The 24,152-nt window shown below is 39.6% G+C and overlaps 1 protein-coding gene and 1 long non-coding RNA gene across 3 annotated transcripts in view; one reads left to right on the plus strand and one right to left on the minus strand.

Annotated features, from left to right (window-relative positions):
* Positions 1–23,577, minus strand: part of DDX59 (DEAD-box helicase 59) — a 33,327-nt gene extending 9,750 nt beyond the window's left edge. Inside the window, exon 1 of the mRNA XM_067300791.1 lies at positions 23,474–23,577. The gene's annotated coding sequence lies outside the window, so the exon portion shown is untranslated. The remainder of the gene's footprint in view (positions 1–23,473) is intronic.
* On the plus strand, positions 11–9,801 carry LOC106499729 (uncharacterized). Of its 2 annotated transcripts, XR_010884837.1 has the most exons (4): positions 11–90; positions 490–605; positions 6,589–6,630; positions 9,780–9,801. It is a non-coding gene; the product is annotated as an uncharacterized lncRNA (long non-coding RNA). The 2 variants fall into 2 exon arrangements; XR_010884836.1 differs by lacking the exons at positions 6,589–6,630; positions 9,780–9,801 and having other exon boundaries at positions 490–1,717.
* Positions 23,578–24,152: the final 575 nt, after the last annotated feature.

Below are 24,152 nucleotides of genomic sequence, written 5' to 3' on the forward strand. Positions count from 1 at the left end.
CGCCGCTACACCGGGAGCAGCCGCGCCGCGGCGCCCGAGGGAGCGGCGGCCGCGCCCTGGAAGGACAAAGCCGCGTCGTCGGCAGAGAAGGTCAGGAAAGGTCCGGTTTTTCCCGCAGGGTCCGGACGCGGAGCTGGGCCCAGGGACGGGTGTCCTTCCCTAGGGCCGGGTCGCGGCTTCTCCCCGCACGCCGCTGCCCTCCCACCACTCACCCCCCGAGCTGCCACATGCTACAAACATGAGAAAATCATGTTAGTACTGCCTGTGACGTAGGCACAGGGTATGCTGGATAGATGCCTTCCACATGCATTTACCCAGTTAAAACACATAGAGGAGCATAATGGCAGAGCTGTTCATATACTGCAAATCCCATGGGTTAGCTTTAGTAATTTCAGTAATAAATACACATACCTTATTTACACCGTCACTACCTCACGCTGTGTGAGAACACCAAAATGAATGTTTCTGTTTTCTCACATTTCACTGAAGGGCAGAAGGAACTTTCAGACTGTGTCCTGCAAGACAGGCCTAGGTGTAACCGCAGCCCCAGCACACCAAGGTCCTGGAGAAGAGTACCAAGCAGCTGGATGCAAACCGGTTTGCAGGTGAGGCCAATGCTTTTAGCAGCTTGGCCATCATGGCAAGCTCCAACAGGGCGCTCACTGCTGCCTCCTTTCTTGCCAAGGACCAAGGTCACCAGAGGAGGTGACACCCCATCCCAGGAGCTCCCTCACAGCACCAGGGCCAGCGGCAGTGTCATGGTGCCAGCACCCTTGCAGCAGGTCCTGGTTCTGAGCATGAGCAGGAAGACCAGAATACTCCCAAAGTAAAAGTATGTTCCTATGACCACCAATGGTCTGGTGCCTGAGAAAGATCAGGAAGCGTGCTGGAAGCGATCTGCAATGATGCAGTCCCAGGTACTCCAGATCCTCCAGAACAGATTGTGCCTTGTGGTACCTTACCTGCACCCCTCCTCCTCCAACATCAATCCCATTAGGCTGAAAGCACCCAAAACCCCACGGAGGCCCATATGCCTTCTGGCTCATTGCTTTGGTTGGTGAGCACCAGCAACCTTTCCTGCTAGAGACAGGAAGCTGCTTGAGCTCACCCGTAAATGCCAGCAGCCCGCTTGGAAACACAGTCTGACAGTAGTCCAGAGAAACAGTCAGAGGAGCCAGTGGAAACAGGGTTAAAACACAGACAGGCACAAATCCCAGGCCTTGCAAGCAGTTGGGATTTTACTGCAGCAGCTGGCTGCAGCATTCTGTAGCGTACCAGTCTGTTCACACTTGAAACATGGTTTGTCTTACAGTATTCTGGATTTCTCTGTAGTAGCAGGTTTCCACAGCAGCAAGACAAAGTTCATGCAAAGTTGGTTTGTTTTGTTTTTTTTTGTTTGGTTGTTTTTTTAAAATCAGCTGGTACACTTGGAGGAGACTGTTGAGCTTCTGGAGAGACTAACTGGGTATTTCTAGAACAGAACAACTGCGGGGCAGCTGTCACCCACACTCCATGCATTTTTCATTTTGTGAAAATCTCCACCTTTCTCTGATTTAGACTGTCATTCCCCTTTGCTTGCACTGAATTTCTTTTCCTCATTTTCCCTCCGTGATTTTCTGCCATAGGCTAATTTCCTTTCCTTACTTCTATTTTTAAGAGGTCACTTCCTGGAATTCAAAACATCATTTGCTAAATAAAGACTAATATTTCAACAATATTCAGTATGATATACTTCATATTCTATAAAGCCCATAAATCGAAAATATAAACATCCTATATGTATTAGCTATTTCCTTTTTTTGCTAATAGTTGATTTCTATGACAGGAATGTTAGTCTAAAGCCATCTTCTACATGAAATAGCTGAATACAGAGGAAAATTAACATACCGTTTTATAGTGGTAAGAATGCTGTGTTGTTTTGTTGAAAGCAATCAACCTGCCCCCACCTGCCATGATAGAAGAATTCTGACACTGAATTGCACAGATACTTGAATTCAAACAGCTAAGCTAATACTGTCCATACCATAACAAACCTACTTAACATTTTTGCTCATAGAGCATATTCCTGCTGTTCTGAGCTGCAAAATGCAGACGTCTACTATATGCATTTGTGTGGAAGGAATTACGTAATCAGTGGGTGTATTCCATGATTCCTTTTTGGGTGCATGACTTTCAATTTTTGTTCTACCCTATATTCATTTCATGAGAGCACTATTTTTTTTTTTTTAGTAGTGAACACCTACTAGTTAGGTACTGAATTTTTTGATCATCCTTTTGAAGATATACAAATTATGTTGCATTTTATAACATCATTATTATGTAACAAATGTAACAAAGTGACATTCTCCAAACAGAAAACACACCTGCACTGTTTATAACACACACTAGTAGCTTTCTTCCCTTAATGTTTAATGATCCTTTAGTAGATGAACTCAGATTCAGCACAGCAGTAAAGAAAAAAGGTCACAAATATTATTCAAGCTGGTTAAAGACTAAAAGAAAAAAAAAGTAGTGAACAGTCCGCAGGGTGATGATACTAATCAAAAATAGAAGCTTTCCTCTCTCTCTCTCTCTTATAACATCACTAATTATTTAGGAATCCGTTAAAAGTTGTTCAACAAGGAAAACTGTTAATACCTAACAAAAACTTCTGTTACCAGAAAAGTTTGGCACTCCTGTAGATATGGGAGATGTCACTGATACAGTATACTTAACTTTCCAAAAGGTTTGACAGGTTCCTCGCCAAGGGTTTTTAAGGACACTAAACAGATACAGGATAAGAGGAAATGGCCTTGCATGGATGAATCATTGATTAGAATACAGAAAAGAAACGTTAGGTACTCAATAAGGAGGAGTTCTCACAGTGGAGGAACAGGGAGTCACCAGTGAATTCCACAAAACTTTGTGCTTTTTGATATACTCATCTGGCATACATTATCTCACATACTAAACACAAGGGCCAACAGAAGACGTCCAGAAGACTTGGTTATGATCACAAATAAAATTCAGACAGGTAAATGCAAAATTATGTATATGGACAGGAATCCTGACTTTGAATACAGAATGATGTGCTCTGAATTGGTGATTACTATTCAGAAGCAAGATCAGGGGGTTATGAGAAATAATTCCATTAAAGTATCAGTTCAGTACGTAACAGCAGTCAGAGAAAGCAAATCAAATATTAGTAAACACTAGGAAAGATAGAGAGAACATTATTCTACTTCATAAACTCACAGTTCACCTATATTCACTTTTTATGGTTCTGGTTCTCCCCACCCCTCATCCTACCTCTCAAAAAGACTATAGCAGATCATGAAAAAAAATTAGGAAAGGGTTTTATGGGTATTCAAAGGCAAGAAATGGCTTCCATGCAAGGAAACAACTGTGTAAACTAAGAGTCTAAAAAAGACATGACTGAGGAACAAATACAGTCGGTCTACTGAACTTTGAGTGGCTCATAAAGGGTGGACAGCTATTAATAGTTCATTCACTCTTCCAGCAAAATAACTAGGAGGAGTCAGGTTCAAAAGCAGACAAAAATAAAGTGTTTCCTCACGAAGGGGAGATGGACTCTGAAATTCCTTGCCACAAGGCAGTGGGCCATATCCCATGGGATTTTTCCAAGCAGATCCCTGAAGAAACCAAATTCTGGTCTGAAGTGTAGGGCTGGGATCCTGCTTTTTGCCTGTTTTGTGTATTTTATATAGAATAAAGCTTAGAACAAGCAATTGCTGGAGACAAAAAAATAACTACAAAGATAAAATCAATGCTCCATCATATCTTTAGTAATAGAATCAAAAGCAAATAAAAACAAGAATGGGGAAGCTCAGGAAAAAGCATCCTTGACAACATTCATTGTCTACAGGGATGTTGTATAGAGTTCTGGGGATTGAAATCTCTATCTAATCTGTGCATCACATGTCCAAGTTCTCAGCCCTTATTCCATGGATAAGGAGCTAGTTCAGGCTGACATGAGTTGTCAGTGATGGATCTGCTCCTAGTAGATAGAGGAAACAACAACAAAGAGTTCTCAGACTTACCAACATTTGCATAAGGATATACAAGGCATACACTTGATTGCCATCAGTGTATCACTATATACAAGTAATACAAAAAAGACACATGAGAAATAATGGAAACAACTAACATAATGGAATTTTTCAGCCATTGTTTTGACCTCGTCTCTACTCAAAAAATGCACTGCTTTCTCCAGGTTACTAACTTATATAGGCTGGTTCAAGCTTGTAATACATTTTAGAGTAAGTACTTGTGACTAAAAGGGACTGCAAGTTTCCGCACAATGTAATGTGCTATTCTTTATTGACATGGAGAAGTCAATCAGGATAGATGCATCCAAGTCTCCTGGAATAGGTACTGTGCTTTGTGAGCAGACTAAATAGTTACCTTTATTCTGGAATAAAGGGCACATTCTATTCCAGCCACTTTCCTAAGCTTTTTTAGAATGCTGAAATATGTAAGAGTAATAGTCTTGGTCAATTTAGTTCCTATCCTCCCAGCTCTTGATGCTGTTAACCAGCTCTGAGGGGAATGACATTTATGTAAAATTTTGAACTGCAAGTTTTGTACCTTTAGAGTTCACCAGACTGAACAAAATGTGCCCAGAAAAGATGCTCTCAGACATCCTACATGGATTTTGTCTTGGTATTCCTCCTCTTGAAAACTAGTTAGTTCAAGCACTGGCTGAACAAAGTTAGCTTTAAGTCTTGGAAAAGAACATGAATAATTAGGACAGTCATTTGAACACACTGGATAATTTATCTGGGGATGTCCTCATGGAAAATTTTAAGGTTTTCAGGTTGTGTCAAAAAAATACAGTTTCTGTATTTTGTATACCCACATTATTTTTACTTGGTAAAACACCAAGGATTTACATTTTTCTTGTCTTGGTAGTGAAATGAGTGGGACAGTCTATGCCGTATGTGTTAAGAGTACAAACCTGCTACGGAAATGATCGTGTATTGCTATTAGAAAGCACTGTTCAAATAAGCCCTTACATAATATGCCTCTTCAGAGTAACTTCAACACAAATATTAAGAGCTACAGAAGTGTAACAATGCACACACAAAACCACATGTACAAAAGGACTAATACACACAGACATAGAATTACACGTGAGCTGCAACAGATTCATTATTTCAACTAACAATGAAGGGGAAGAAGTAAATTTCTGCTACAGCAAGAAAGATATAGCTATATAGATTAAAAGTCAAAACACAGAAAATCATTCAATAACAGATTACTAATATGAAAGAATCCCATTCTTTGGTCTATTTTAAAAAAGATTTCTGCCATATTCCCTCATGATTTCCTTTATTAAATACAGATAGAAAGCAAATGTCACATCTTGGACTCCTGCCCTCAATTTAAAACCAGGTACTTCGCCTTAGAGTTTAAAACATCCCACAGCTATTCTTCAGAAGCACGAACAAACTCTCCCCATCACTTGCAAACAATAAATAATGCAGTAAAACAAGACTGTATTAAAGCAGGAGATCAAAACCCCTTCGCTTCCTGGGCACACTAAATTCAGAAGACACAGGTGTTCTGCATACTAATTCAGAGATGGTATCACAAGCATTTCAAAGAGCTGCTTGACTAGCATAGGCACCAGCCCGCCACAGCGGTACCTGCTAGGGTGACCCTGTTAGTGAATACCTGCACCAGAACACGACCTACAAGGCCTGTAGGCACCTCTCCAAGAACCTGGCAAGTCCTTCTCGGGCTCCACATAGTGACTCAATTAACGGATGAACACACCCCTAAAGGTAAGTGTCCAAAAACTTTTAAGACAGTGTGTTTTAAGATTCTTTTGGAGATTATAGGAGCCAAAACATCCTCTTGTGAAGTCTGAATTTTCCAGATGGAGAGAGGTCTCTATATAGGTAAAAGTACTGAGAATGAACTCGGATCAGAGCCAAAATAGAGCCTAATGCAGCACTCCCTCAAGTGGCAAGTGTCAGTACTGACAAATCCAAAAATTAAAATGTGCCTCAAGAGCATGCAGTGTCTCTTCAGGAGGAGTAGTTTTGGGGTTTCTTTATAAATTATTTTAAATATCTCATATATATCCTATTTATCACTATTCTAAATTAAGGTGTCCCAGTGCCTTAATTTTGGCTATTAATGTAATAATGGATAAAGAGCAGGGAATTTATGATGATGTCACTTAGAGAATAAAGATCATCCTCTGAAATTATGAAATCCCAGAATATGTATGTGAGGTGTTAATTTTAAGATGATGTCAGCAAAACATCCACTGCTGGGTGGGGGTAGGAGGAATTAGGGAAGGAGAAAGAGCTCCTCTTGCCCTGCTGGCCCAAATCTTGTAGTAAGCACAGAAGTCCAGGTCGCTGGATCATCATTACTGGCCTACTTGAAATGCTGTCAAAATGTGGCAACATGGTTTTGTTACCAGGAGTCAGTGAAAGATGAGGAAGGAATTCAGAAGACATGGAAATCAAAGCATATCTGCTTGGGGATGGGGTCCCCTGGACTCAAATTTGGCTTCTGTGCCCGCTCTATCCGATGTTATCAAACTAAATGTTTCTCCGTTTCTGTCGCTTTTAGGGATTTTGGACCCACTCTGCAGACAAGTCTGCAGACTTGTAGGTAGGTAGTCAACAGCAACTCTAACCCAAAACACACATAATGAATAGCTCTTTGAATGAATGAATCAGTGAGTCAGTGACTCCGCGGATTTCCAAATTACAGCTTTAAAGAAACTATACAGAAAAAATCCAGATAATTTAAAAACAAATAATGGCGGCTAATGGTAAAATTCTAACCACTAACTAGTCAATTCTGCTAATATTCATATAAACTGCCTTGAGTTAGTACAGATATTGCATGCAGCATATTTATTCTGAAGTCCATTTTTTTCCTGATTTTGTTGAAAGCAAACAAGCAACTCCTAAGCTTGTTACAATTAAATGATCAGTAAAAGTGTTAGGACTAAGCTTTTGGGGCTTCCTGAGCATTCCTTTCACTTGAAAAGCCACATTTTAAGGAGACATTAGTCTCTGCATAAATCCATGGTTGAAATGGAATTAAAAAAAAAATCTAATTAAATATGAATATTTAAAGGCATATTACTGAGTTCCAAAAAAAGAAAAAAAGCAAAGAACAGTGCTGCCCTGAAGCCTTGGCGTAAGTGACACTAGTCCATAGGGAAATAACCGTAGAGGACAAATCATACAAAAGATATGAAGATAATGAATATATGTATTTATATGCTCAAATACTTTGTATAATATCTACTTTGAGAATCAATGGACTCCCTGATTTAATATCACCATAGCCTTAGTGCAGCTGTAAAAGCTACAGCTAATACAATTTCCAAGTTCTTTGCACAAGATACAAAGTAGCTCTTTCCAATTAGAAGAGACTGATTTTAGGGTATGGGAACGGTTTCAATCAATTTACAAATCTTTGTCAAGTCTCTAAGATTTACAGAACAAGGATTTGATCAAAAGATTACAAAAAAAATACAGCCCTTCCAGTGATTTCAATAAGCTGTAAACTAGAACCCAGATTCTTAGAGAATTCAGGCATAATTTAACATGATTAAATAACTCTTGAAACATAACTTTTCTTCATTATGTCAGTCTACTACTAGCTGTCGCTTCTTCTGCTTACTTTCTTAAGAAGCCATGCTTTGGGAAGGATAACTTGAGATGCTGCTGTCACGTTCAAATACACAGGTGCTATTCCATTCACTAAATATTTCCAAAAGAGGTAGGAAATGGAAAAGCAGTAGGAGTGTCTGGTAAAATGATTATATGGGTAATTGAGTAGTTTGAGCATCCTTACAAGTTATTTTTAGTAGTAAATACAGACACTTCGCAGTACACAACAGAAAAATATTAAAATCCTTGTGATGCTGGCTTAATTCTAGCATTCTATAAATTCTAATGCGTTTTATACAACTGTGTACAAAATGTAGATAGTTAATACTGGAGCTATAAAAACCGCGCACATCCAGTCTCTAGTGAGATTTTACAACGATATATAACTTGAGGTGTCTATCTCAGAGAGGAATAAACAAAACAAAAAGCTTCCAAACTCATAATTCGAGAATCCCAGCACTGGGAGAAGACTTGAAAAGCAGAAAGCTCACATCATTCGCAACTGCACAGCAGCCCCAACTCTGTGCATCCTTTGTGAAGGTAAATTCCACCCTACCTGCTTCTCTGTAAGAATGCTTATTTCATCTGAAGAAGTCTGAATGTGTTTGTTTCAAAAGACAAGGTAATACAACACAACAATTAGATTACACACCACTACAACATCAACCACAAAAGAGAATGTGTGTAAAAACTTTCATAAAAATACTTCACATTTCCGTTTAACTTTTTTTTAGTTTTAGGCCTTCTACATACAATGTTCAAGTGAACACAAATGCTCAGTCTCATTTATTTATAATTTAGTGAAGCTACTATAAAATATGAAGAGGCATCCTGTAATCACACACTACGATATTAGTGAGACATCACCCCTGGGATAACACCATCTGCTTGAAAACTCTCCCAAAATATAGACTAAGCACTCTGAGGAAAAAAACACACCAAAAAAGTTTAAGAAATCCTCCACCTCAACTATATACAAAATGATATAAAAAGATTCAGCAATTACAGAACCTAGAGCAATTATCATTCTTAGAAGTCAAATGTTAATAATCTGTATTCATAATAGCATGTGCCAAAAATGCTGGCCACAACAGGATACTGGGCATTAACTTTAATTCATCTGTTTTGTGTAAAGTGTACTGTATCCCATAACATTAGTCCAGGATACTGAATACTGTAATCCATATACCATAATCCGTATACTGTAATCTATAACATTAACAGGTGCATTTCATTTAAAAACTATGAAAAGAAAACCAAGATTTTTTGATAATTTATATTGCTGTTTCCTGTGATGGGGAAGAGGAGGGAGAAGAAAGAGTGGAAAAAGGAGGAATTGAGTTTGTGCATGCCTGAACATTTTCTTAGTAATGGAAAAAGCAAGTCCAAAGAGAAGGCCAGAATAGTCAAGGCTGTTGTAAATTGTTATAAAAAAAAAAGAGGCAGATGTCTACACGTCATATGAGTAACATAAGATGTTGAAGCATCAAAGATACCTTAGAACAATCTTTCTTGAAAGTAACAGATTGACACAGGTGTAGAATGAATTTATTTTTCTGTGCCAAAGCAATTACCTGTCAAATAAGTAGCAGTGATCATCCCGTATTTCTGCTGCTTCTCTGTTAGCTTTAAGCTTCTTGTTTTCCTTAGAGTTCTAAATGACATGCTTATGAAATAGTAAACACACTGCCTCTTGGTCTATCAAGTCCATCATTACTGCCTTTTTTTTTCTTCTGTGATCAGTTATTTTTCCCCTATTAATGTTGAGATGAAAGTATTAGATGATACATTCCTTAAGTGATTATTCTACAGTTATTGTTATATAAGACAAAGATCATCATCTTGTTTTTCCATGACATGATTGTTGCACTGACATATGTCAATAGAATTTTAACCTTTTCTAGAATACTTCTATCCTTTCACATCAATTTATTTTTCTTTCTGAGAGGACATGAAAACCTATTAGCTTTAAAAGCTGCTTACTAGTTTGCCACTTAGATTTGAGTTCCAATTAATAAGGCTGTTTGGACACATATCAGATAGGCATCTATTTCAAAAACAAGACAATACTCCCATAACATGCTCTTACTGAAATTAAACCCCTCCTTTTCTCCCTCACCCCCCCCCCCCAAGGTCCAAGACAAAAGGATGGGAGAGAAAGAAGAAAAAATCCACAAGAGACAACAGGAATCACAAGCTCCAGCTTGCCAGATGACCTGTGTTTGATGTGTATTACCACCGTCCTCCTCAATAACCTCTTTCCAATCATATCACTTCCTGGGAGATGAAGATCTTTCTAATTAATCAGCAAGTATGTTAAACTAAACAGTTTCTGCTCTGGTACATTGCAGTTACAAGGAAACAGGTGGGAGAAGCACAGAGCTGTGATTTATTAGTGTGACAGAATGAAGGAAAGATTTACATTATAAGCTTTTTGAAAAACTGGATGGTAAATTTCCCTCTCCACCTCTAACTAGCCTACCAAGATTTGGAAAGCAGAAGCCACTGTACTAAGAATGGTCTGGGAAACATGCATGGCAGCTGGTATAAACTAGACTTTTGCAAGTCTTAGTGTTAAAATCTGTGCCAATGTTTATCGTTGGGTTTAACCTTCATACTCCTCTACATTACATTTTTTCCCTATTCTGCCTCTGTACAAAGCCTGAAACTGCCTTAGTTGAATCCCACATGCAAAAATTACAGGACATTGAAAGCCTATAGGAAAAAAACCAACTCACTGCTGCCAGAGTAGAGGGCAAATTCAGGATATCCTCACTACTGAGGTGACTGCCAGCTGCCACTGTCTCCTTTGGAGGCTACAGGCAGCTAAGAGAACAGAGGATCCTTCAAGCTCCTGCACTTTCTGGTAGTGGCTGGCTTGGTGGTGAGGCAGCTCCAGGATTCAAGTCTCTAAAGCTTCCTTTATGTCAGCCTTCACCACTGCTCTGTTACTGTTAGTAACAGGCCAATGAATTTTAAATTACTCTAATGTCACTCTTTATATATGGATTATTCAATGCAGACTTAACATTTTAATAAAAAAAAATTACCTTGTGGATAATTTCTTCCACTGATTCACACTGCAGATTTCTAATGTCCATTTTGCATACCTGTGACATATTCAGCATTAATTTCACTAGCAGAAGTCTTAGTCACAAGCTAAAAAAGATGTTGTACATGAATGCTAAGAGAAATAGAGGAAAAAAGAACTGTGACTTAGTTCACCAAAAAATGTTACACTTTCAGCTAAAATCCTTTCCAAAAGGATTGTAATGCTAATATAAATACTTGGTCAATGAGTAGCCCATCTGTCCATGACTTTTTAACAGAAAAGTATATGAGCTGGTTTAAGTTCAAAAGGCAATACATTTTTTACTTTCTCTTATCTTTGCAACATGTTCATCAATTTCACTATTCCTTCCCTGGAAGAGTTTCTTCCCTATTTCTCTCTCTTACACAGAGAAAAGAGTGAGTGGAAAGATGACGTTGACATTTACCATGGTTAACACCCATTCTTTTTGTAACTTCTTTTTCATAAACTCCGAAGGAACATAAACTTAGGAAGCTGGAGAAGTAGGGCTAAAGTTTCCTGCAAATTAGCCATTTGCTCTAGCCCATTTTTTTCCCCATCACATAGAGGGCCATGTTTTCGTGAACTTTCATGAGCTGATAGAACAGTGGTAAAGCAGCAACTTGGATCTGGTCTTAGCACAATTACCTTTATGTCCCAGTAGTCAGAATGCACAATATAGCGTTTACGCTAGCTGCATGACTACTGACAATACCTGACAGAGGGTAAAACCTATCCTAAAATGTAAACCTAAGAACTACCACACTGAAATTTGAAATGGAAGGATGATTATATACTGGATAAGCGTTTTGCATCATATGTACTGTTAGTCCTAAAAATGATTCACTGTGTCATTTAACTATGGTTTCAAGTGCAATTCTGCTCCTTTAATTCTTTAAAAAAATCATTTTCAAAACACTTCTATGTAAAGATGAACTGAAGTAGCCTCCCTTAAGTGGTAGAACTTTTCCTCTAAAAATATATATCAATATAGCAAAACATGCCCCATCAAATCATTACAGAACCAATACACTACTCAAATTTTCAGCAGTTAATACCTATATAACTTGCAAGTGAAAACGTATCTTAAAATTCCAACATTTACATTTGCTTATTTTTTCTTGCTTCATCAATACAAAGACTTGCTATTAATCTGATCATATATTTTAAATAAATACATTCTTGCACTTAGCTATTCATTCATGGCAAACATGAATTGCTCTCCCAGACAAATGCTATTATATGCATAAATGTGTAACAGTCATCCTATGGAGACTCAAAAGCACAGATGAAAGAATAACAAAAAATAGGACTGAATAGCAGATCTTAATGTTATTTACACCTATCCCCTGGCAGAAATTCCCTACTCTGTGTGGGGATATGAGACTTTAGGCTATATCCCAGTCTGGGAATATCAAAGTCCATGGATCAGTCTGAAGATGGATTAGGTAAACAAGGAGGGGACAGAGTCCACATAAATCCAGAACTGTCCTTTCCCTAAGCCTTTATAACTCACCTCTCAATAATTCCCATGTCAAGGCTTGGCTCTAATTTCAGAGGTCTCAGGTAGATCTCATTTATATTCTTCTGAGAAATCCAGTTCAGACAAAATGACTGAGCTCCTAGTTGACTTCCAGCTAAATGAGCACTTGCTGGTACCAGCACATCAATTAAGAACATTCCCCCAAATCCAATCCTAAAAAGTAGGAACAGCTATACTGACTCATTTGGAAACAGCTTCCACTCCATTCCCTCATATAAGTCAAGCCAAATTCCCACCCACCTAACATGAGATGAAGGCTTTCCCAGAACATGGCTTGGCTCTTCTTATCAGTCAGAGAATGGCATTGTACCAAATACTGGCAACTGTATGGATTTTTCTCATAAATGTTGTTCTTACCAATGCAGCTCAGTAAGGAAGTATACTATTAAATATGAGCAATATAGAACTGAAACATTCTTACAGGGTACATCTAAAATTCAGTATGTCATTTAAGTTTTACTGCAGTAAAAAAGGAAATGTTTTGTTTTCTCTTTTAAGCTACACATATCAGCAAACAGTCAAGGTGTGATAAAACTGAGACCTTAAAAAACAATGTATACGTGCAAATACTAATAAACAACAATTATATAAGCATACAGTATTAAAGATAACTAAAAGAAACAAGAATATATCACTAAAATATTTTAAAAACATAAATCCTTTTACTCTCTCGAGTCTTTTGCTTCTGTGATCCATTTTATAGTATTTCTCAATTAGTTGTTAAAGATACTAATCAGACAGACCTCCACTTCTCATGACATTGTGGCACTAAATTGTTGGTCTGTGGTATAATACATGCGATGGGACCACAGACCTTTGAAGTTAAAACAACAGATTTGTCCTTCTGAACTTCAGGCAGTTTCCAAAGCTTAGTTTGCTGTGAGAACATGCAAGCAATGCATTAGCTCAGCTAGATAAAGCACAGTAACTATTTAAAAAAAGAAAACAAGCCTCAAAAATGCAACATATTTCTCATTGCCATTCTTGAACGACTGCTCCCTATGCTTTCTATTAGAAAGATTCAAGAGTCCTTTCTAATGCTAGTTACTTTACAGCTGGTGACTCTGTAATAAGAGAGGGTAACAAGACAGACATAATGAATGCCTTCTTGTTAAGCAGTTTTGTTTGTGCTGTTCTAACTGAGATCTGCCAAGAACTTTCCATGCAAACCTTACTTTTCTGGGATTTATAACTTGGCTGCAAAAAAAAAAAAGCAGCATGATAATGCCTGGTTCAAAAGAATTCAAATTAAAAGCTGTAAAATATACTTTTAGATTTTGGAAAAAATAAATCTATACTAAGAAAGATAATCAGTTTACCACTTCATATGTTTTCAGTGGTTATATTGGGAAAAAAACCCTCTGATTAGCAATTTTGTACTCCAGATTATTATGTTTTCTGATCCTTTGGGTATTAAATAAATCTGAAGTATTACAGTGTGAAAGGAGACTTCTGTGCTGTATGACCGAGATTCCACTGACATTTTCTTTTGAAGGAAAGCTTTAAACACTACTCATGGGATCCTATCTGCTAAGCAATTCAGTGAATTAAATCTGTGCTAATTCATAGTACAACTCAGTTGACTTAGGTACAAGTTTGTGAAAAAATTGTTTAACACACCATTCTTACAAAACATAAGCTTAGAATTTCCATATTAAACTGCTTCTTTGAACTAAACTATTCAAGGCTTTGAGCTGTGCAAATGTCCAGTTTCAATGCTCCCTTCTTCTTTTTTCTGATATGACCAGTTAGGACAGGGTTATTTTGTAAAGTTCCTTGCCAAAGCAATCTTGTTTCCTGTAGCAACTAGCAAGACATATAGAAATGAGAGTTGAGGCACAAGAGACTGGAGCCCAAGCTAAGAAAGCTCATTCAAGCAATGGCCAGGAGTCAAGGAGCAAGAAGGCTTTGATAGTTTCCTGAGCTGTGAAAAGGTGGTGGTGGTAGCAGTGAGGCTTATACCTAAGAGGAAGAAACATCTCAGCAATTCAAAACCAAGAGACAATCAAAAGATATGAATATATCCAGAGAGCCCATTTCAAAGGAAATACTGGAAGGAATAGGGCTGCAGAATACCATGAGACAAGTAATTAAGAGATGTTTCTGGTCATTTTCTTGACTAACCTGGGTTTTTCCTGGGGGGAGTTTGCCTAGAATACATTATTCCCTAGAATATCTCTACCTACTTTACAGTGCATCACAAATTAGTACTAAGTGAGCCTATGAAACAACAGTTACTCTGAGATTATTTGCATTCAGCCAAACATGCTAGGTATTTAAGGAAAAAGGTTAGAGACTTAATACTCCACCATCCTCCAGGAGTAGGCCATGGCTCAGATTCTCAGATGCTGTTCAGCTCCAGAGTGAACAGGAGCAGCCCTCCTTGACATAACCAATTTAATACTTGAAAATAAAACACTACTGCACCATACAGCCTAAGCACAGAAAAAAAATGCTAGCCAGACAAGAGACAAGGAGGAACAAAGAGCTCCTACCAGATCAGTGGAACTCAGAGCAAAAATGCAAGGCAGTGACAAGACTGCTGTATTACTGATGCTGCCGGCTCTGCAAGAAGCCACAAGGCTAGTCAGCAGTTAAGAGGGTGTTGGTCCTAGGAAGCGTCACAGTGTGTCTTCAATGATTAAAGAGCCAGCAGAAGCGCAGATGAAGAGTATCTCCATGCAGATGGTCCTTAATCTTCTGTTGATACACAGGAAACCTGTTCTCTAGCAGCAGCAAGGATATTTTCATGGAACTAGGCTCTCTTAAGCAAAGAAATCAGAGCAAAGTAATGAACTGAAGCCTTATTTGTAACTGCTTGCCTTGTACTACAATAGCTAAAACATTATCTGACTCTGAACTTACACGGATCATCACTCTGTTCTACATTTCCATTGTAAAATCTTGGCCTCTGACTAGCTACAACATAAATAGCATTTCTAATCCTCATTTCTCATCTGTTCATGCTTCAGTATCCCACCTCCAGTTCATCTCAAGTAGTATTCAAGTAGTCAAGTAGTATTCACAATTATACAAGCACACCACCACGAAGACCTTGGTGGTAAAAAAGAATAGAACACGGCAGTGTGCCCTCCACCTTGGATGCACTAATTGAACCATTTTTTTGCTTCCCAAGACACACTCTTCTGCTGACATGACGTGCTGCTTTACGCAGTTCTGACAGAGACTATTACCAGCTGGGAGAGATACTCTGAAGTACCCAATTCCACCAGTTGCCTACACATAGCAAACTACTTAACTGAACGAGCTGGATCTATATCAACACAAGGATCCATTGCAGTGAAATCTATTATTTTCTCCAGTCAGGCAATTGCTTCCCTTCTGTAAAGAACAAATAGAAAAGGAGGAAAGATTGACACAGAAAAGACTTGCCAGACCAAGGGGAAACAGATAGATGTATATCCCAGAAGCTGCCCACTCTTGTACAAAATCTCCAGGGGGTACTTTTGTTGCTTCATATAACGATTCCCTTGATCCAATGTGGTGTCTGCAGGCACACTTTGTCCTAGGTTGTTTCTTCGCTCATTTACTAAATTATCACCTGTAAGGACTGCACGGCAACTGTTAGGACAAAGCCTGTATTATGGGGGATTATGAAGAACCATGAAGAAGTGGGACTCCTAGATGCATTTTGTCCGACTCAGCCAGACTGCCTCTGGAGCGGAGACCATCACAGCAAGGGCTAGAACATTCCGTAAATAACTGGCTTCAGCCTGTTTGCCTCCTTCTTTCATCTATATTCAACTACACTGGCTAGTATGAAGACAGGGCTCCGATTCTGACACTCATGATTACAACAGACACTTCCAATCTTTGTGCTAACAAGTGGAATCATGACTGGTCCCTTGCCCAGGTGAGACAGCAGAGCTAATGCCTTGATGCTTTAACACAGCTGTGTATGCCATATGGTTAAGAATACCATACAGCAGCAGAGAACCCACCAGTTGTTTCAGGGCAGCTGAGAAAGAGCTTGTGGGTAGGTACTGAGGTGGAGCCATTTATCAGGGATAATTTCTAGGACTGAAATTAAGAATACAGTCAGTTAAATCTATCCTTAACAAATGAGCTCCATTTTATAACTGTAATAAGTAAAAATAACTACATGTAGAATGGCAATGAGTGATAGCCAGTATAATCATTTGCTCGTAACTTCAAAAAAAAAGCGTCACACAAAGAGACATCATTACTGACCTTAATAGAATGGCCAGGGAGTTAAATTCTGCAATTCTTAATTGAGCAAACTCCTATTAGAATCAACATTAGCTTCAGCAGGAGATCTCCTGGATTAGTGATTGCAATAATTGGCTAAGACAATTACTCATGTTTGTATTCATCAGTGGAATATATCTTTAGTAAAATGTTATGATTCTATCAGTTTCCAATATACCTTTGTCAGTGTTATGGTAAGGGTGAGGTAAAAATCTCCTTTATTTTCCAATTATTCAGGTAAATAAAAAGCAATTTATGGAATACTTAAGCAATTTATGGAATACTTAAGCAATAGATACTGCCACAAAAAACACAGACCAAATACAATATTGGAGTCACATGATTTGATAGGTTTTCCCTGAGGTTTGAATAAAGATGCAGGGGGGTGCACTCTGGTGGATGAGTACAAGGGAAATGACAGAGAAAAGGGCAAAAACACTGCACAGAAGACTAAAAAAAGCAGCAAGAAACTGTTATAGATGGTAAAAAAAAAAAGAGCAAACAAACAAAAAAAAACCTGTAAATTTAAGTAGCTGTCTAAAAGGTGCTGGGAAGTAGCACAGAGGAACTCTTTTCTCCTGAGTTCAGGAAAACAAGGCTTTATGTACCTTCTTGGTAATTGAACAGCTAGCACAGAAGTAGCCTATTCACCATCAATTTTTCTTCCTGTTGGAAATAAAGTGCAGGACCTTAAAACTGGCAGACTGCACAAGTCAAAAGAGGTGAAATATTTTGATTTATAATTGATCTGGATATAATTAAGCACCTAAAACTGTTGATTGGTAAATTAAGTGATTACATGAAGATGAAGCATAGCAGTAAAGAATGAACAAGTAGAGGACAGAATAACACAAGAGAGTTGTATAAACCTTTTGCAGGCAATTTCTCTTTTGAGGCTTTTCTAGAAGAAAGAAATCATCCAGGCTATTTCTTCAAAAACAAATATTCTGCATGACATCCTTAATTCAGAAAGCCAATTTTATACACACACAACTAGTTTAAAGCAACACTTAAAATAATTGTTGCTCTTTCCATGTTTCTTTATATTGAAATAGGGGAGTATTTAAATCAAGTTGTTCTACATGAGGCTTAGACATCCTATATATTTCCTGTGTAGAGAATGTTTTCAAATACACTCTAAGGTATATAGCTTTCAAAGTTACTCAGAAAATACTATAAACTGATTAAATTATGCTAAAAGAGAATTAAATGTAGAAGAATTCTATGCACTCAGGTCATATATGCATAATCAAAGTCTCCAACATCATCAAGAATCACTACGTACAAATTAAAGTTTACAAAAACAAAGGTTCTTTGTGATGGACACTCTCCACAATCACTTTCTAAACCAACTATTTACATCTACTCCCTAAATAATCATCAGAAATTCCGCAGTAACATCCAATTGCTCAGTAGGTTAAGGGAAACGGAGAAATCACTTAAAGAATTCAGTGAAAATTTGGATGATGATGTTTTGAAGAAGATACATGAAAAATAAACCCTTCAGCAGGTAGTCTCCTATGCTGTTCCCTTCTTTTTCCCTCCTAATCCATTGCACTCCCATCCCTACCAAAAAATAATTCTGTCACAATTAGATGATCCCACAATGTTGCTGTCCTAGCACAACCTTCTTTCCTGTTTACTATTGGTTTCATTCACACATACATGGGCTTCAATGGAAACTGAAAGCAGGGCCAAAAGATGGGAAACAGAAGTCTATTCATGCTCCACTAATAAATCATGTGTATGCTAGCAACAAATAAACGCTTATGAACGTTCAGATCTTTCTTCACTCATACAAGCAGAATAAAAAAATGCAGCCAGGCACTTCAATGAAGTATAGTTCAGTAGGAAAAAGTGCACAATTTAGTATTCATTCTCATTCAGACTTAATTAAAAAGTCTTGCTAATGATTTAAGCATTATACCTGAATGCACAATTTGAAAACTTAAGTCATATCCATTTTCCTCTGAAATGGAGTACAAATAAAGCATTACTAACAGCTATCACATTGGTATTTTGGCATTTTATTTTTGTACAGTGTGCTTTTTGAATGTAGATCTCTCACCATAAATTTATTTTGCAGTGTAGCTTTAGTCTTTAAAGGTTATATTCCTAAGATTATGCTTAGGATTTCCTCAGAAAGGAATGGGTATAGAACATAAATTCTCTTACTAGATACAAGGTAGAATCTATTCCATGTATCTTAAAATTTACAGTAAAAAATATCAGTTATAGTAGGGGAAACAGAGTAGTATTCCTCTCTGCAGAGACAACCAGACAGCAATGAAATGCCAGGAAGGAGAAAACCCTGGAATTAGGGTATTGCACAGCAACTGGAAAGAAAAGGCATCTGAGAGCACCTGAGCATGAGTACCCAGTGCCCAGGAGATGGGCAGAACATGAAAGCTGCCAGGAAAGAGAAGTTATTACAAATAATGTGAAAATCAAATAAAAAAATGGACTCCAGGAAAAGAAGACACTAAAGTGATCAGAGAAAAAGGCTATGGAAACAAACTGAGCAGCCATGAGTGGCGAGTGAGCTGAAAGTTTTTGCCTCGCACAGACCACAGGAAAGGTATGAATCTGTTGCCTGGTTGGTATCCCAGTGGAACTGAGGGGAACGAGATGCAGATTTTTTCCCCCCTTCATAGTTATAATAGCTCAAAGCCAAGTTTAGGAAATGCAAATATTAACATCGAAGCATAAGGAGAAGTGAGTGCTAGAACTGTTCGGCACCAGATTTCTTTCTCATAGGGTAGCTTTTTGGTTGTACAGATTTCAGCAGTAGTTGAGCTGAAGTAACTACGTACTCCACCTTTTTTCCTTCTTGACTGTCTCAAAAATCATGGACAATCCATCCAAGTAAAATGTTATATAAAGCTTTGCTTTCCCTTTGAACTCATGACTCTATTTAATAGAGTCTGTAAAGTTGATAAACCTTTTTCTTCCAAAAGTTGGTAAACTTTTTTCTTCCATTTTAAATGCCTCAACACTTTCTGATTACAAATTAGAATTTGGAATACAAAAATTACGTAACAGAAGAATGTCCTTGTATGCTTGTATCATCCTGAAACAGGAAGAACACAATCTCCTCCAAAACCATGCTCTGAGAAAACTCCTAGCTTGCAGAAACTGCATACCCACATTTAGGTAATGAAGCCAAAGAAGATTAATAATTCAGATAATCATTCACACTTAATAACAGCTATTTAAAAATATAGTTTCTTAACTCTTATGCTTTTAGCCATTACTTTTAAAGAAGTATTTAATAAAATATAGAAACAGTAAGATTAAGAGGCTGGCATAACAGCAATTCAGTTTCATAAGTCCCTTTTAGGTTGTGTGTAAAAATAACTATTCCAGAATGATTTATAGATTATCTGTTTGGCCTCGCATATCCTATCCAAAGCCTGCTAAAGTCAACAGCACATTTCTCGAGGATTGCAGTGGGATGCGACTGGTCTATATGTTGACAGTCTGACAGCATCACTTCAAACTGTGCATCTTTGCCAGAGGCTCCAGGCCACAGGGCACACACAGACCAGCCACTGCCGTTTCTGTCAGGAGCGCAGCAACCTCCAGAAGAGTTAAGGCAAAGACATGGGATCATCTTAAATGAGTAATTTAATTGTGGTAATTCAGGACAATATCATCCCCATGGTATTCCTCCTAGCCTTCTTCCAACATCAAGGCGGAAGCATTACATGCCAGAACAGTTGCTGTAAACTGCCAGAGTACCTGGATTTGCTCCAATGCACTAGCTTAATCTCAACTGAAATGGGAACAGTTTTGCTGCCCCTTGTAAATAGCCTGCTTAGTTGCCTGTTCACTAGCACTGAGCCTGGCTATAGTCAGTGCCACAGCAAAAATGGTAATGATATTGTTAATTTAAAACATTTTGGTTCACCTTTATCATGAAGGAAAAAATTACACTGGAAATATTATGCCAGCCCGAACATTCCCTGTAATCTAGTGCTAGACTGAATTTAGTTTAAGAGCATCTATTCTATACATAACCTTTTCAGAATCCATGTGAATCTTGAAAAAAGTGAGCAAACAGAGGTATAGAATTGTTACTCAAAGCTTGTTCCACTGATCTTCCAAGGTTAAGACTATTAGCAACTACTGTCATCAGCACCATTATTCATGGTCATACTTGTTCCTTTTGCCCGACACCGACTCCAAACCTGATACACCCACTGTGTAAATGACTAAACACATGACCGTGAAGAATCAGACCTATGATGTAATTATAGGATAAAACTGGTCAAATGGGTTTCTAATTTGGGGCAGGCAGAGACGAAAAAAATCTGGGAGCTGCCTGTTTTAATCCTTAATACTTTGCCTTTCTGCTTGGAATGAACTTTGAAGTATATACTACTTTATAACAGATTGTGTACAGAAGAGACGATCACTATTTAAAACATTTCAAGATTAATAAACAGGAGGAGAGCAGAAGGGGATGACTACTCGCTCAGTTTTTCTGTTTGTCTACTCCGGACAATTAGAGCAACTTTTAGTCATTTTTCATGTGGATTGCTGATGTCTTTGACAACACAATAAGCAAGATCACATTTTAACATGTTTGCAAAAGCAGAACTGGCGTTACAACTCCAGCAACTTGTGATGTCTTCTTTTTGACTTATGTATATTAGCATAAGAAAAACTTCTAAGAGTACAGAGCAAGTTAAAAACATTTTTACTGCACTAACTTCAGCCCAGATTTTCAGATCTTATTCTGTGACTATGAACAGGTCCCCTCAGCACAAAGTCTGACTCTGCACCCATAAAAATTCTACATTTTTAATTAGATTGGTAGTAATGGTCATATACGTACCTACCCATAATTGTATCCTTTACAAATTTTTGACATGCATCCTGTAAAATAATATACACTCTATATAGGAGGGACTGAGGATAAGAATTTTGAAAGATAAAGCCAAATTTTTATTTGCTTCAGGTAAATGTCACTGTACTGTTAGTATATAGTACAGTACTCAGGTATATGTGATGTTTTTGCAAATGAATAGGAATATGTTTCTTAGAGATGATAAATCCAGGAGCACATTAAATATAATTTGTACCTGTTCATTCCTTATTTTGACTATGCCACTTTTTTGTAAGAAAAGCTATTCCTGGAAGTTTCATGTTATTTTATAGGGGCTAGTTTGTAATGTTGCGATCTCTCAGAATGGATCCCTTAGTCCTCATACCTAAATGATGGTTACACTTCTCATAAGCGTTTCCTGTAATTCAATCTAACTCTTAGGCATCCTCTTAGTCACACAAGAAATAAATGAGTGGGAATCTGGGACATATACTTTTTCTAGCTCTGATTGTTTGAGATTTTAAAGCTTATGAATTTCAGGTACTTGTTATATACACAGGAAAAATTAGACTAGTTTTCTAGCAGCAAGGTAAAAAAGTGTTAATTAAAATAATTGTAAGAGTCTAATGTAACTTATTTCCAAGTATATAAAGATACAACTTAAAAAACATGTAAGTACAAGTTTAATTGTTGAAAACTAAGCATATACTCTTCCTGAACAGAAACTATTCTCCAGTCACACCCTATATGTTGATTTTGTATTATTGCTATTTCTGCTGGAGAGAATCTGGGAATTTCAGTCATAAGAAGTGTGCTAACGCAGAGTTTCCTAAGCATTTCTTCCCCTGCCCCTTCTGTTGGATACTGCCAACAGCAGCTCCTGGCTTTGCATCTAGCTGTGTACCACTTACAAGTGGTATGCATGACAGTTTGGGAATCCCATCCCAGAGAGCACATGGGGAGATAGGCAGCAATAATCTCTTTAAACATGTTTGGGTTGGCCTCTGCAACCTACTTCATTACTCATTACTAGTAACTACAAATTCACATCAGTAAAACTGTAAAGTACATTATGGGCTCCTATTCAAAATATTTGTATTGCTACCTATATGAAGTGCTAGAAGTATGCATAGCCAAATAACAATGCAAAATTTCTGTTCGGATCAATTTAAAGTCCACTTTAAGTACAAAGAAATAATAGTTCAGGTAAAATATTCTTCTAAATCTTACAGTCTCTTGCTAAGACTGTATCCACATATTCTTTTCCAGATTCAGCTGTGGGGGAAAAAAAAAAAATTACAGCCCTGTCAACCCCCACCACAGCAGTTTGTGAAGGCACTCACTGAACTGCCACAGGGAAAAAAAGCCAGGTTAGCTAATAGTTATACTAAGTCAGGACCAGTCCTACGGTGACCCAGAAAGCTCAGCCAGACAAAAATCTAACTGCAAAAAGGAACTATTAATTTTTGGCCAGCTCGACTTCCTGAGCTGGCTCAGCACACAGTTGCTGGAGTACCTACGTTGGCAGCAAAGGATTGTGTGCTTTTGCACTACACCTACACTGCTCTAATAGCTCTTTGTTGCCAAAAAGGGCAAACTTGGCGCCTGTTGGCACTGCTGGCCACGCAGTTACCTGGTGACACCGCAAAGCAGAGGCAGGACCCTGCAGCCTGGCCGCTGCGCAAGACCAGGCCCTCAGACCCCGCTTCGAAGCGAACTCCGCCAGGTTCGTCTGAACACGAGTCATTAATCACTTACATTACCAGCTACTGCTGTGACTAATACCTCTTTCCACACAAGCCACTGTTAAAGCGATTTCACGCCATTCTCAAAACCAGTCCAGGTACGCGTGAGCTGGATAGGAGATGGTCTCCGGGACGAGTTGTTGCCGCAGCCTGTCATTACAGTCATTACGCGATATTACAGTTATTACACGAACAATCCCTGAACCATTTTAAGGCTCTGTCATTTTTCTACCCCAAGTATTTGACAAGTTATATATGGATGGAATTTAAAACAAGAGCGACGGCTACGCGTGAGAGGGATTAAAAGCCAGAGCAGCCCCAGCGGTGCGCGCTGCTGCGGCTCCCCCCGCCGCGACCCCTGCTCGCGACAAAACTCGCCGTGGTTTCAGTTTGGGAGCAAATCCCGACCTTCCGCGGCCGCAGCTGCGTGCAGGGAGGCCCGGCCGTCGCGGCCCCTCTGTGGCGAGGCGGCGGCGGGCCCGGGGCGGCCGCCGCCCTTTCGCCCACAGCCGGGCACCGCCGGCCGGCCGGCCGGCCGCCCCTCGCGGCGGGAAACGCCCCACGCCCCCCCGCCGCGGCGCAACCGCCGCCCGCGCGGGCCTGGCGGCGCGTCAAGAATGCCCCCCTTGTGGGGGGGGGGGCGGCCACGTGACCACCCCCCCCCGCGCTCCCGCCCCGCCCCGCCCGCGCGGCCGCCGGAGGGAGAGAGCGGGAGGGAGGGAAAAGCCTGGAGGAGACGGCGGCGGCGGTGGCGCATGCGCAGCCGCGCGTCGCCCATCCAGTGCGGCAGCGGCGGGTGGAAAGCCGCAGCGGCGGCTGCTGAGGGGGTCGGGGGGCGCCGCGCTACCGAGAGGCGGCTGCCGAGCGCCGCGGGCGGGGGTAGCTGCCGCCGCCGCTCCGGCCGCTCCCGGCTCGCTGCCGAGGATCGGCGGCGCCGCGGGCTGCGCGGCGTTTTGGGGCCGGTCCCGGGCGGCTTTGACATCCCGGCGCGGCCGGGCAGGACTGGGGCCGGTGCCGGTGCCGGTGCCGGGCCGCTGCGGGGCCTCGCCGGCGGCCGCCGCCCCGCGGCCCGGGCTGGCGGCGGCGG

This window comes from Apteryx mantelli, chromosome 8 (assembly GCF_036417845.1).
Source record: "Apteryx mantelli isolate bAptMan1 chromosome 8, bAptMan1.hap1, whole genome shotgun sequence".
In the NCBI taxonomy this organism is placed as follows: Eukaryota; Metazoa; Chordata; class Aves; order Apterygiformes; family Apterygidae; genus Apteryx; species Apteryx mantelli.